This window comes from Schistocerca piceifrons, chromosome 7 (assembly GCF_021461385.2).
Source record: "Schistocerca piceifrons isolate TAMUIC-IGC-003096 chromosome 7, iqSchPice1.1, whole genome shotgun sequence".
In the NCBI taxonomy this organism is placed as follows: domain Eukaryota; kingdom Metazoa; phylum Arthropoda; class Insecta; order Orthoptera; family Acrididae; genus Schistocerca; species Schistocerca piceifrons.
Window position 1 is genome coordinate 254,918,040 of NC_060144.1, and position 15,701 is coordinate 254,933,740.

Here is a 15,701-nt window from a genome sequence, read left to right on the forward strand (position 1 = left end):
GGCTACATTAGTTACGAAAGCACCCACCACACAAGGCCCAGCAATTCAGTTAATTTGGACATAATGCACGTACAACCAACAGAACAGTGTCATGCCCATGACTGACACTAGCAGCGTATTGACGACGTTGCAAACGTGCTGTTCGTGGTCGTATACAAAAGCGCAGCCAGCAGGCTAGGCTAGCATCCGCATTTATCGTCAAGCATGTGTTCCTCGCTGCGTTTCCAAATCTTTGTCTAATACATGTACCTTAGGGTCCATGACACGACAGGCACAAACAGCGTATTTTCGATAAGGTGTATCTCTGCAACTCAGAAAAAATGATTGAAAGGAGTATTTATTTATATAAGTGAATGAAAGAAACGGTACTTTTCCTGCGGATTTATAAACACAGTTGGTGCAGCAGCGACCTACATTTCTTTAAATGTACATTACATTTTTGTGTAGCTGATGTGTCTTCTCTCACCGTATACAAATCAATTTAAATCAACTTTTTATCCATTTTAATTATGGAGCTAGAAATGTTAGATGTTTTAGAGGTGTATGACACATGCTTTACATAGTTGGCTATGTTCAGATGGATGTTCATTCAAGTGAGGCCTTCAGCCGAGTATGACACTTTCATAACTGCACAACTAAATGTTGCCTTCTAAACGATCTCCGGATGACATATACGAGTAAATTTGTTGGTGTCACGGTGCAACAAACTTGCTCGATTAATCGTTTAATGTTCGGTTGTTCTTTTAAAATGAATTCGTATACTGCCACACTCAGGGCGGGCAGTAATGCAGAAACGTACGAGGAAATTAACACGGAATAAACATGGCATATGCACCGAACGAATACGTTGACATGTTTCTGATCCTCGGTGAATACCAATACGGTTACTATGAAACAGCCATAGATTATTCCATGCAGTACGCTGTTCGTAGTGCTTCATCAGACGTTACGTTCTTACGCACTGAACAACAACTCGATAAAGAAGTAAACTGAGAAGGCGTGGCGATAACAGACGAAGACCAGAAAAGATGTGAACAAAAGGAAACTTTTAACTACCATACACCACAATCGTCATATCACAAGTTGCTGCAACTACTGATATCAACCGTACATCTGTGTGGCGATGTATTGGCGGTACCACCAGTCACTGACCCAGAAGCTATATGGGAACTATTTCAGTCGGTGAGCTACTTTCTGCAAATGGACTGTGAAAAACTTTGCTCTGGGCGCTCTCCAAAGTGTTATATTCTTCGAAGAACCAACGTTCGCAAATTATGGTGCAGTGAACCGTGATAACATGCATTGGTAGGCCACATAAAATCCAAGAAGGCTACGCTCTGTCGATCGTAAAAGAAGGTGACACATTATTGTGTGGTTTGGAATCTTGGAGATGAACTCGTCGGTCCAAACTACTTCGCAGGTTTTCTGGTAGGCAAGATGTATTGAGATTATACCATCGACAGTATAGATGCTCTCCTTGCAAATGTCATTAGACGCCGTATGTGGATGCAGCAGATGGTCACTTAGCCCGCTATGCGCTCGATTTTGTGCAAGAACTGACGCCATCAACTTCACATCTCGTCCGCAGATCGTTTGGAAGGCGTATTGAGTAGTGCATTCAGGATGATGGGCAGTCGTTGGAACACCTCAGTTAAACGAAAACTCCACGACCAGAAGATCCTTTGAAGAGAACCAACCGTATACAGTATTTTACATCCACCCCTAAAGCTTCGAAAGTTTCTGGCTCCCTAACTAAAAGTAACAGAAATTTCATTTAAACTGTTTTTGCATGGATGATTTAAATATATCGGCTATGCGACACAAAAAAATGTTTTACTTATAAAGTTATCGCTCGTTTCTTTACTCTCTGCGTAAAAACTAAATAAATTACTTTCATAACTTCGCAGAAAGACCAAAGTTTCGTATATTCACCTAACCAAGTAAATATGTCTTTGACTTATTACAGTTTACCTGAAGCACCCTGAAAAATACATGTTATGGTTCTTAGAACCTGGGTCTACTTTCTAAAAAATGTATAGTGATTATACTGACGTCATTACTTCGTAAGAAGCAATTTATGCACTACAACTCAGTGATTGTGACACTGCAGCCAAATTCTAAGGGCATAGACTTCAAAACCCCACAGTCCGTGATTAGCATCCATTGTACTACCGTATAAAATTAGACAAGCGAGGAAGACTATAACTTTTGTAGAAATATTTGTAATAACTCAAACGTATTACACAGTATTATAATTTCATCGATGTCTCTCTGCACTTTCAACCAGCGACTGTGGTTACAATAGAGGACGATTTGTGTACCCACAGTCTGAGGATGGGCCTGCAGAACGTCGTGAGCTAGGCAATTAGAAAATTTTAAAAACAATCGTAAATTGAGTTCACACTGTTTCATCATAAATCGAAAGTACTGTTCAGGTAGTGTTTACGAATTGTCGTCTGAGGTGGACCCACGCTCACTACAAACCTCTCAAGTCGCCTATCACGTTATCTCTGTTGTTGTTGTAAGCAGTTGACGTCCCGTTTGTATGACGAGGTGCGAACACCTATTCTTCGCGCCGTCATAACGCATTATCGTACTGCAAAGGTGAAGCTTCGTAAAAGAAGTAGTGTGTTTCTAATTTGTTTCATGCTCGAATGATTTCTGAATATCAATAATTTTATTTATTATTATTATTTTTTTTTTCTTTCCTGTCTCAGACGTTATGTCTGGTTAAAAATGGAAAGTGACCCGGACCTTGATCAAGCGTGACTTCCTTTTAACTGTACGGTATATGTTACGTTGCATTTAGGAACTTTCGGGTAATTGAACATGTATCAATAATTACAGATTCCTGTAGTTGTATGTATACGTTTGGATGTAGCTGTATTGCGTTGATATACTGGTGGATATTGTGTGGTATGACTCCTGTAGTTGATAGTATAATTGGTATGATGTCAACTTTATCCTGATGCCACATGTCTTTGACTTCCTCAGCCAGTTGGATGTATTTTTCAATTTTTACTCCAGTTTTCTTCTGTATATTCGTTGTATTGGGTATGGGTATTTCGATTAGTTGTGTTAATTTCTTCTTTTTATTGGTGAGTTTGATGTCAGGTTTGTTATGCGGTGTTGTTTTATCTGTTATAATGATTCTGTTCCAGTATAATTTGTATTCATCGTTCTCCAGTACATTTTGTGGTGCATACTTGTATGTGGGAACGTGTTGTTTTATTAGTTTATGTTGTATGGCAAGTTGTTGAAGTATTATTTTTGCTACATTGTCATGTCTTCTGGGGTATTCTGTATTTGCTAGTATTGTACATCCGCTTGTGATGTGATCTACTGTTTCTATTCGTTGTTTGAAAAGTCTGCATTTATCTGTTGTGGTATTGGGATCTTTAATAATATGCTTGCTGTAATATCTGGTGTTTACTGTTTGATCCTGTATTGCAATCATGAATCCTTCCATCTCACTGTATATATTGCCTTTTCTTAGCCATGTGTTGGACGCGTCTTGATCGATGTGTGGCTGTGTTAGATGATACGCGTGCTTGCCATATAGTGTTTTCTTTTTCCAACTTACTTTCTTCGTATCTGTTGATTTTATGTGGTCTAAAGGGTTGTAGAAGTGATTATGAAATTGCAATGGTGTAGCCGATATATTTATATGAGTGATTGCTTTGTGTATTTTGCTAGTTTCTGCTCGTTCCAGAAAGAATTTTCTTAAATTGTCTACCTGTCCATAATGTAGGTTTTTTATGTCGATAAATCCCCTTCCTCCTTCCTTTCTGCTTAATGTGAATCTTTCTGTTGCTGAATGTATGTGATGTATTCTATATTTGTGGCATTGTGATCGTGTAAGTGTATTGAGTGCTTATAGGTCTGTGTTACTCCATTTCACTACTCCAAATGAGTAGGTCAGTATTGGTATAGCATAAGTATTTATAGCTTTTGTCTTGTTTCTTGCTGTCAATTCTGTTTTCAGTATTTTTTTTGTCTTTGTCTATATATTTCTTTTAGTTCTTCTTTAATACCTGTATTATCTATTCCTATTTTTTGCCTGTGTCCTAGATATTTATAGGCATCTGTTTTTTTCCATCGCTTCTATGCAGTCGCTGTGGTTATCCAATATGTAATCTTCTTGTTTAGTGTGTTTTCCCTTGACTATGCCATTTTTCTTACATTTGTCTGTTCCAAAAGCCATATTTATATCATTGCTGAATACTTCTGTTATCTTTAGTAATTGGTTGAGTTGTTGATTTGTTGCTGCCAGTAGTTTTAGATCATCCATGTATAGCAAATGTGTGATTTTGTGTTGGTATGTTCCAGTAATATTGTATCCATAATTTGTATTATTTAGCATGTTGGATAGTGGGTTCAGAGCAAGGCAGAACCAGAAAGGACTTAATAAGTCTCCTTGGTATATTCCACGCTTAATCTGTATTAGCTGTGATGTGATACTATCTGAATTTGTTTGGATGTTAAGTGTGGTTTTCCAATTTTTCATTACTGTGTTTAGGAACTGTATCAATTTAGGATCTACTTTGTATATTTCCAATATCTGCAGGAACAATGAGTGGGGTACACTATCAAAAGCTTTTTGGTAATGTGGCGTTCGCTGTGTTATTCAGTGGTTTGGTATTTAACGAATTTGTAAATGGAAATGATAATCTTATTTTATTACATTGAGTAATTACTAAATAATCTTTCTCTTGGCTAAAGATTTGATCAAGTTGCTAAAGAACTCCAAGTTACCGTCGTGTTAAAGTGTTGTCTGTAAGTTGTGTACGTGTCACTAAATCACAGTTCATACAACAGATTCTATACAACTATGTATTATGATGGAAACAGTTATCTTCAGCAAAATGATCATTGAAACCACAGAATATCAGCCGCGCACAACACTGACGTATGTTACCTGAAACAATATTCTTCGCAACTAGTGCGTAATTAATTTCGGCTCCATACATCAGCTAGAAAAGTTTGTTATAACGATCGTGCTATGAGCACTGTTTTTTAAGAAGCTATCTGATTCGAATCATTTTCATTCAAATGAGTTCGGGACCACCGGTGTACATTCATTTTTACACATTTGTATTACGTTCAGCATTTATGTCTGCAGAGTTGCGTAATTTGAATTTGCCGCTGAGACAATGGTCAAGATGGCGGCAGACAGTTGATAGAGACTTTCTATTGTTAGACCAAATAAGTATTTTAACTGCTTATTAAACTTTACAGGAACTCTACTTTCGTATTGTGCACTATTTAGACTTCATCAAGCAAACATCTGATTTGTTTCTAAGGAAAACACAGACAAAAACGCGATACAAATCGCTATCATCAATGGCTGCGCTCCTTGCAGCGGAAAGAAACAATTAACACAGATAATGCTTACTGAGAGAGGAATTACAGTTACAAATAATTATTCACTCATGTTTATAATAATAATGAACTCTATTTTCAAGTAATAAATAACAAACAATTACAATTTCTTAACAGACCTCAGTTTGATATGCGTCTTGCGTGCTGAACCTACAAAAGCCAACCAACAAAAGGTAAAAACAAAGGAAGACAAACGCATTGTCTTTGTATGATACACATCGATATGTCCAATTATATCATAGAATATTATATAAATAATTAATTCACTATAAGTCTTCAATATTTTTTCATACGTCGAATACATAATGTTTACAACTGTTAGAGGCATAATTTCCTCTCGTCGCACTGTAGCCAAAAATTTATCTCGTGGATGTTACAGTGATAAATGTATGCATAGTGTAGCGACCTTTGTTTAGTTTTAGCTTGATATGTCACCTCTGCATCTATTATCAGTTGCTCTTTACATCCTTGTGCTCCTTTGGAACAGTCTTTTTGTTCTTCATTTATAATTTTGTTCTGTGTTGTATGTGTCATTAATTTCTGTGTAATGACTGAAGTTAATATTTTGTATATTGTTGGTAGGCATGTTATGGGGCGATATTTTGCTGGGTTTCCTGTGTCTGCTTGATCTTTAGGTTTCAGATAAGTTATTCCATGTGTGAGTGTAGCAGGGAATGTGTATGGGTCTGCAATGTAAGTATTAAATAATTTAGTTAGGGCTGTCGAATTGTGCGTAGAATTAATTGCTCGGGTGACTTCATGTTGCAAAATTATCACTTCAGGCATTTGTGGTATCATGTTGTATGTGTCTGTTTATGCTTGTATCCACCGTACATGCCTGTTATGTTGTACCAGGTTTGACCATATGTTGCTCCAGAAGTGTTGCATGTCTGTTATGTTTGGTGGATTGTCTATTTTTTAATGTGTGTGTTATCTATTGTCTGATAAAATTTCTTTTGGTTTGTGTTCAATGTTTGGTTTTGTTTCCTTCTATTTTCACTTTTTTTGTATCTTCTAAGTCGTTTGACCAATGCTTGTAATTTCTGCTTCTTTTCATCTAATTGCTCTATCGCTTCTTGTTGTGAGATTTTACCTAACCTTTTTCGTTTTTTGTCTGATATTTCATTTCTTATAAATTGTGTTAGTTGTCTGATGTCTTTTCTCAGTTTTTCCATTCTGATCTGTAGCCTGTGTTGCCATGCTGGTTTTGTGGGTTTGTTCTGTGTGTTGGTTTGTTCTGATCTCTGCCTAGCGTGTATATTTAGTGTAGTGAGTGCTCCTATATAAACCAGTAGTTGTAACTCTTCCATAGTTGTATTTTCATTTATTTTGTTGCGTATGATTGTGTTGATAGTTGTTATTGTTGTTTAGACTTGTGGGTTATTTGGTGGTCTATGCAAGAATGGTCTAATGACTGTATTTGTGTCTTTGTATTCTATATATGTTAGCTGAAATTTTTCTTCTATATCTAACATGTGTGTCACTTCATGTTCTATTTGTGCTTGTTCTGGTGGCCGTCTTAAGATTTTGTTTTCCTCTGATTGTTTAATTGACGCATGTTGTTCTTTGTTTGTTTGCTCTGGGATGTTTGAGTCCATTACTGTATTTTCTTATTCTTCTGATTGCACATTATTTTGTTCCAGTATTTGTTGTACTTGTTGTTCGATGTTTTCTAATTCTGACTGGGGTATCCTGTTATTTTTGATTATTACATGGATCTGATCAGCTAGCCGTTGTCTGTTAAAAATTTTAATTGTGGGTATCTGGTAATAAATGTTGTGTATACTTGTGATCTGTATCCAGTTGTGTTGGTTCCTAAGTTTGTTGCTTGGTTATAACAGAACATGAAGTGTCATTACCATTGTGGACGGCCATAGGGTTCAAGCGTCGTTCCCAACCATGACAGCGCTTGTCCGAGGCTTCATTAGTTCTGTCCTGAACCAACTAATCACACTAAAAGGGGGGTTAGCCCTATTAGTGGTTTGTTCTTTTCGTCGCCTTTTACGACTGGCAGAACATACTGAAGGCCTATTCTTTTCCCGGACCTCCACAGGGTTTATTATTGTTATTATTGTGTAATACTTACCTTGTTTTAATAGTACCCAGTCGGAATTGCGTGTAACGTTATACTGTATTTTCTATAGGTCTTCATGCCTCGATTGATAGATTGATTGATCATTCCTTTCATGTAGGGTAACACAACCACATATCTGTCAAAAGACAATTAACGGTTTCTACGTCTCCTGATGTTGACAAAGATTCACTTTTCTACATCTAACACAACTGGCCAATTTCGACTTTTCAGCACCACTGCAATTGTTAGTGCCCTGTAAGGCCAAAGTTGACCGGTTGTGAAAAATCTAATAAAGTGAACACTTGTCAAGATGAACCGAAGTGGAAACATTTGAAATATTTTCTAACGAACTGATTAATATTTGACTGATTAGCCACAGATATTAAATGAACTCTTAACGTTTATAGCATCTTGCTAAAACTACGAGCCTATGTGGAGAAAAAAGAATAAATAATGACTAACAACAGTATCTCTAGAAGTGAGCTATTTCAGAAATTTACTGTGACTGAAAATTATTTAATTTGTGATAACGAACTAAAGTGGTCACGATATCCATTTCTAAGAGATAAAGGAAACGTTCAATATTTATACCTCACATTGTGCACATCTATTCTTAAAATGATGCAGCTTACCCCATTTAAATAAAACAACAGCAATTAATATTTGAAACGTTATCTTATATGACGGGCTCATTGCGAAAAAGCCATAAACACTATATCTCTTTCAACAAGCAGAAGCGGCTGAGAGGGATGCGTTAGTTTAAATGTGTGTTGCCTTTGAAGCAGTACGCCTGTGTAGTTGATTTCATAGTCAAATCGATAGCTAATTTCGTGAAAGTGTGTGACAGAAGTTTAAAATCCGCCTGGACACATAGCATAAGAATATTGTTATACCTTCAGCATTCATTACCAACCGATCCCAAAGAAATCCGTATTTTAGCAGCTAATTACCTGGCTTCATTCTCATTGTTATGACAGTGTAACAAAACAGTGTGGAGCGTTTTTCGTCGACGGTGTGCTGCTAGATGGCCTGCTTGTCTGTTAACAAGACAAGGTGACACACAGAGGCTAGAGAAGTACTTGTCGCACAACGTACTGTAGCCATTAATGCACTAATATTGTTCTACACTTTCATGTATAACTTTAGATAGCTCCTAGAGAGAGTTTTCTGAAATAAATTAAACTCAGAATCATATTTAAAAACAAAGACGTACGTAGGATGCAACATATGATCCAACAATTAAGATAGCCAAGTTTTGTTGTAACGTAAGTTCTCAAATATGTGACTAAACGTCTCTAATGAAATGGTCTCATAGTTGCAGCTAATATTTATTGTATTCGCTTTCGCCCTAGATTGGATTGTAAGGGAAATTATAGAAAGAGGTCCTCGACCCATACATCGGATAAAACTCATAGTCGACGTGAACGAGAGAAAAAATTAATTACTTCGTTTTAAAATTTAATATCCGTTTCTCAAGTCACCCCGGTAAGAGGGCTGAATATTAAATTCTTAAAACTGAGGTAATATAACTTAATTTAATTCAGTCGTACCCATAGTAACCTGGGACGGAGGGACAGAAAATATCTAAATGTCAGCGATTTGCAACAGCTTTCCGTTGGCTATGACACTTCATCTGTTGGAACTGAAACGATATCAATCCTACATACTAGCGCTGTGGATAACTAACATCCCAAGAGATAAATTCTATGTGAACCGTTTTCTTTTTTCAATAAAAGAAGTTGCTATTGGCGGGGGTTAGGCTACACTTTTAAATGGGAAGGACACTGATGGAATGCTGCGGGAATAACAAGGATGATGGTGGAGTGGAGGCGATTTCGAGAAACACCCGAAACATGTGCAAAAGAAGACGATTTAGATTGTTTTACGTCGACTCCATATCACAGAGTCAACTATCTCAAAGTGCTGTACAGTACGTAAATGAAATTGAAACGTTACTTATTACTCTGATCTGTAGAAATGGCTTCATGACTTGAAGACAGTTGTCGAACAAGTGACGAGTTAGTTGATGTTCGTAAGCAGCTGAACGTCATCGTGACAACTTTCAAGCTATTGGAAGCTTCATTAAATGAGTGTCTTGGGAAGGCTCCTGTGAGTCGTGTACCAGAGATAGGAAAAGTACCTACAGTACTGTCTTCTCCTGTAGATGCTGTCTCCTCTAAAGAAAGTACGGAATCTGTCGCTACTCGTCCACCTGATCGTGAGTCACCTGCAGAAGATCTGTACGCCTTATACAGGGCGTACAGAGAATTGGAACAACGCAGGTGTCAAACCCCTCCCCATACCCAACAATTTCGAGCAGCAGATTTCCACCTAAATCAGAACTGAGCCATTCAGACTCTCCAGGACCTAAGAGTCAGTGCCGGGAAACACAAAAGGGTCCTGAGCCGAGTGGAAGACTTGAACCGAAGTCTTCGAAGGATCTGCAGTTAGCCAGAGTCGCCGATTCTGCGGAACACCTCCTCTTCCCTTATATTATCACTCCATCTTATTTTCAATATTTTGTAGCACTACAGATCAAACGCTTCGATTCTCTTCTGTTCGGTTTTTCCATTGTCAATGTTTCACTCCCATGCAATGCTGTGCTCTAAACGTGCTTTCTCAGACATTTCTTCCTCGAACTATGTTCGATACCGGTAGACTTCTGTTGGCCAGGAATGTCCTCTTCACCTGTGCTAGTCTGCTTTTCATGTCCTCCTTACTTCGTTCGTCATGGGCTATTTTGCTTCCAAGGTGGCACAAATGCATAATATCATCTACTGCTAGATCACAAATTATGATGTTAAATTCATGTTCGATACCGGTAGACTTCTGTTGGCCAGGAATGTCCTCTTCACCTGTGCTAGTCTGCTTTTCATGTCCTCCTTACTTCGTTCGTCATGGGCTATTTTGCTTCCAAGGTGGCACAAATGCATAATATCATCTACTGCTAGATCACAAATTATGATGTTAAATTCATTCATATTGTCATTTCTCCTACTTCTCATTATTTTTGTCTTTCCCCGGTTTACTCTTAATCTATATTCTGTACTCATTAGACTATTCATCCCATTCAGCAGATCCTGTAATATTCTTTTTAACATTCACTGACGGCGGCCGTAGCATCAGCAGCGAGTGTTATCATTGACATTCTTTCATCCTGCATTTTAATCACACCCTTGAAACTTCCTTTATTTCCGCCAGTGCTTATTCGATGTGTAGATTAAACAGTAGGGGCAAAATACTGCGTCCTTCTCTTACACCCTTTTTAGTCTGAGCACTTCGTTGTTTGTCTTCCAGTATTAGTCTTCCCTCTTAGTGTTTGTACACGTTTTGTACTACTCGCCTTTCCCTAAAGCTTATTGCTATTTTTCTCAGAATTTCGAACATCTACAACCACTTTACATTGTCGAACGCATTTTCTGCGTCAACAGATCCAATGAGCGTTTCTTGATTTTTCTTCCGTCTTGCTTCCATTACCAAGCCCAAAGTCAGAACTGCCACTCTGGTGCCTTTAACATTTTCAAAGCCAAACTGATCGTCATATAACAGATTGTCAGTTTTCGTTCTTCTGTATATTATTCTTGTAAGAAGCCCTGACGCATGAGCTAGTAAGCTTATTTTGCATTGGTTCTCATACTTACCTGCCCATTCTGTCTTCGTAAATTTGGGAACGATATATTTCACAAAGCCTGACGGTACTTCGCCAGTGTAATATACTATACACACCAATTAGAAGAGTCGCAAGGTTGCGACTTTCTCCAATGATTTTAGTATTTGCGGTGGATCAATATCTACTCCTTCCGTATTATTTCATCTCAAGACTTCCAGAGCTCTTTCTGACCCTAATACTGTATCCCCCTCTCTATCTTCCGCATCGACTCCTGTTTCTTCTTGTGTCACGTCATCAGACAAATCGTTCCCTTGACATAGGCTTTCAATGTAATTTGTCTAACTTTGCGCTCCTAGTCTCAAAACTGTACGGTTCTCTAAATGGGCTGCGTGTACACTACACCTGAGTTACCTAACTGTGTGTGAGTTGTACACAATTTTTTTTAGCTTAGTCTTCTCTCTGTCTTGTCCAGGTAACAATAACCACAGACGACTTGGAAATATCAGTTTAAGATTCAAATAAATACCGCCTACATGCAAGACTAACTGTCAAAGTTGTCGCCATACTGCGCACCTAAACAGCAGTGGAGCTTAAATAGTGTTAAGTACCGAAAACTGGTTACAAATAGAAATTTATATCAGTGACATTTCTGAGGAAAATTTTATTGTATATCGAAAAGCTAAGTCAATTCACTGAGATTGATGCTTCCTCCGGAATTCCTTAGGCGAGGCTTAGTGTAAAGGATGGTCGCAAAATTATAATTTGATCATTCTGTGACTGTCAAATACACCTCCAGATGTAACTGAAAACTTCGGCGGGGGAAAAATCCCCAGCTTGCTAGAACGCAAGTTCCTCAAACACACTGTCATCGTCGGAGAAGGCTTCAATCACCCAACAATTAATTAAGAAAATTACTGTTTTGAGTAGTTGGCGCGACCGTAATTGCTACGAAACATTACTAAATGCTAACTCTATAAACCACCCACAACAGGCACTTCGGTAACCCACTCGTAATTCCAATTTGTTGAATCTAATGGCAACAAATAGACCTGATTTCTTTGAGTGTGTCCATACCCAAACTTGTTTCATTGACCATTAGTAAATTGTAGTAACAATGATTACTAAAGTTTAAAGGACAACTAAAACAAGAGGGAAGATTTGCATGTTCAGTAACTGAAGAGGCGGTAGTGTCGAACCTCAATAAACCGTTCTAAACATTTAGTTATAGAGAGGAGCAATAGAAGAACTATGGCACAAGTTTAATCGAATCGTTAAGCAAGCACTTGATAGATACATAACTAGTACAACAGTTGGAGGGATGGCTGTACGATTGCTCTTGTCACCCCTTCACAGCAATATTCAAATTGTGCAATGACAACCCAGAATGTCACATCAGTAGTCACCTGAAAACCGAAATAAGACAAATACACGGGGAAGATCACCAACAAAATCCAAGATTTAGCTGCCCTGAAGAGAATAGCTACATACTCGATCGAAACATCGGCCTTTTAGTTGTTTCGTGTTTCTTAAGTCACACGTTCTAATACACAAAGCGATATTGACTTGTAAATGATAGATTTCAGCTATCAGTCGGCCTTTGGAATTTTTATTGGTAGATCTAGATTTCAGCTAGAAACTAGCCATTCTCAATACTAAGAATACAACAGGTACATAGTTAGATGATGTCATAAAAAGTTTCAATTAATTTCTTAACTCATATGGTTTATATATTACACACCACTATCATTTTTGATCAATGAATTTAATGCCTGTTGGTTGGGCTTCATCCACAGTTCATTGAATACTAACGTTTGCGGAAGGCGGGCTGTGTGGAGAACACATCGGTTGGTTACATGGCGCCATCTATGTGAACCTTATGTAAACCTCAATGGGAGTAAACCACTTCAAATTTAATTACATAAAATGAAACATAAGTAAAATTCTTACATTGTCGTCCGACTTATTTCATATTTTATCATCAAGTAATAAAATTTCCATATTCGCTCCTTGTGAGTCCGATATTCTCCAAACTAGATACAAATTTATATATACCCCTTTGTTTCTCACGCCTGTCGACAGTAATTGCAACTGATTCACACTAAAATTATCTCTGTTGAGGCATGGCATTCTTCTCGGGGATTGAGATTATCGGAAAGTTGGTTTCTGTGCCTTGTAAAATTCAGTGTTAGTGGAACCTGTTGAGACATGGTACATGGCTCATATATTAAGCACAATACACTGGTTACACAGAACACGAGTGTAATAACCGAAACCAAGTACAGACATGGTAAACTTTAAACTGCACATGATAATCTGACTGGCTCAATAATTCTCGCTAATCTCATATCCTGGCAGTGGTCGTCGTACAAACAATAACTACCACAGCTTCTCGGCATAGATCGAGAATAATTCGCAATTGGTCCTCCGTTCTTCCTACGTTGTAGCGTCACTCGCGGTGTAAGTGTGGTGATTTGCGCATCACTGGCGGTGGAGCCACGCAAACCCGATCGCATGTATCGATATCCGAATCGCTGAATACAGCACCCACCCCCTTCGAAACGGCAAATTGGTGCTGGCTCTGAACTAGAGGGAGATGGGCTGCCTCAGACTCTCTAGGTCGTACTTCCTCCATCTCGACGTCTCTGTCTGGGGCACAGTTGCTGAAACATCACTGCTGAAACTGTCACTCTTCTACGTGACAGTGCCTCCGGGAGTTGCGTCATGGCAGAACGTAGCCGACATGACTAGTGTGGGGTCCATGTCATCAGTGACCAGTGAAAGCCTCTGCTTTTAGCTGTGGAGGAGGTGTGGGGAGCCAGTCCGTGTCATCTGCAGAAATCGGGCACCTGCGTTATTTTTGCTGATGTTGAAGGGGAGGTAATAGTAGAGGCCGAGCCATCGAAGGCCGGGTCCCAGGTGGAAAGTCCTCGCAGAGGTGGCCCAGGGCGCAATTGATTCTGATGGCGCCGCCACTGGTGGCCAAATGCCTCCACTTCATAAACGCGGCCTACCTGAGGACTTGTGATAGGTACAGGCGGCTATCCGGGTCGCTTGCCAATCGTTTATGAGTCTGTCCACAGGTGCACTGACGTTCACTCATACTGCTGTGGATGAAGGAGGTGAAGGACTGTACGAAGACGCCTGCCATATAGGAGCTCTTCCGGACCCTTCTCTCCTGTAAGAACTAAAGAAAACTGTTAGGATAATACATCTTCTGTGGGTTTTTCTTTGAAAGTGAAAACTATCCGCTCTTCCTCTCCAATGAACTGACTGTGGAAAGAGACAGTACGGAGGTGCTGGACTGCATTTCTGCCACAAAATTTCGTTAAGGTGGGTGACGTAAACTGATGCACGTTGTTCTTGACCACTATAGAGAGACCCTCAATGGCGAAATATTGCTTTAACAACTTGTTTGTAGTTTTACACTCTGCTGTACACATTAGCCATACATAGGTGAGCTTACAAATCATATCTACCATTACAAGCATCATTTTCTTTCTTTTTAAGCCATCAGTCTTTTGACTGCTTTGATGCGACACGCCATGAATTCCTCTCCTGTGCCAACCACTACATCTCAGAATAGCACTTGCAACCTACATCCTTAATTGTTTGCTATATATATATTCCACCTCTGTCTTCGTCTACAGTTTTTAGCCCCTACGGCTCAGTCTTGTGCCATGGAAATTATGAGCAGACGTCTTAACAGATGTCTACTCACCTGTCCCTTCTTCTTGTCGGTGTTTTCCACATATTCCTTTCCTCACCGATTTTGCAAAGAACCTTCTCATTCCTTAACTAATAAGTGCACCTAATTTTCAACATCCTTCGGTAGAATCACATCTCAAATGCTTATATTCTCTTCTGCTCCGGTTTTCCCATTTTCCTTGTTTCAGTACCATACAAACTGTGCTCCAAACGTACTATCTCAAAAACGTCTTTCTCATATAAGGTAACTATTGACAGTGATCTTTCCTCATGTCCTCTTTATCGTCTCGGGAATAGAGTGGAACGGTTGTTTGCTTATTGGTTCAGTTGGTGCTAAGTACTTGATGTTTACACAACAATCCAGAGTATGGGACAGCTGATATGACATTAACCAGAGGCTACAGTTTGTACTGTTATAGTAAAGAAACTCTTTGACATGCAGGCAGTAGTATGATGATGCCAAACAGGGGCGCAAGACGTAGGTTAATTCTTATAATAAAATAAGTACAGCAACCTGTCATTTTTCGTCTCTCTCGTAAAAGCAAGATGAACACGGAACTAATCAATAGCTGAAGTAACCGCAGAAGTTTGATAGGTAACACCTCTCACATTGCACTTCCTGTGCAGTGTAGATGCCTTTTCGTGCGAGACAATGATTGAGAAACTTTAATCGCTAGCAATGTAAGTGAAATTTCAAGATTTAAATAATGAAAAAACGCACGTTACTTATTTTTTCATGCTTAGAACAACAGGTTTCGAGAATTTATTTTCATTTTCAAGCGCATTTTGTTTACATAAATATTTTATGTGATGTTTGCATGTGTGATTTTCTGCCTCTCTTGCACTGTAGCTGTTTTTTTTTCTTTTTTTTTTTTTTTTGAGGTTATAAACTGTCATGCTTCCTCCATTACACAGAATATGACACCCACA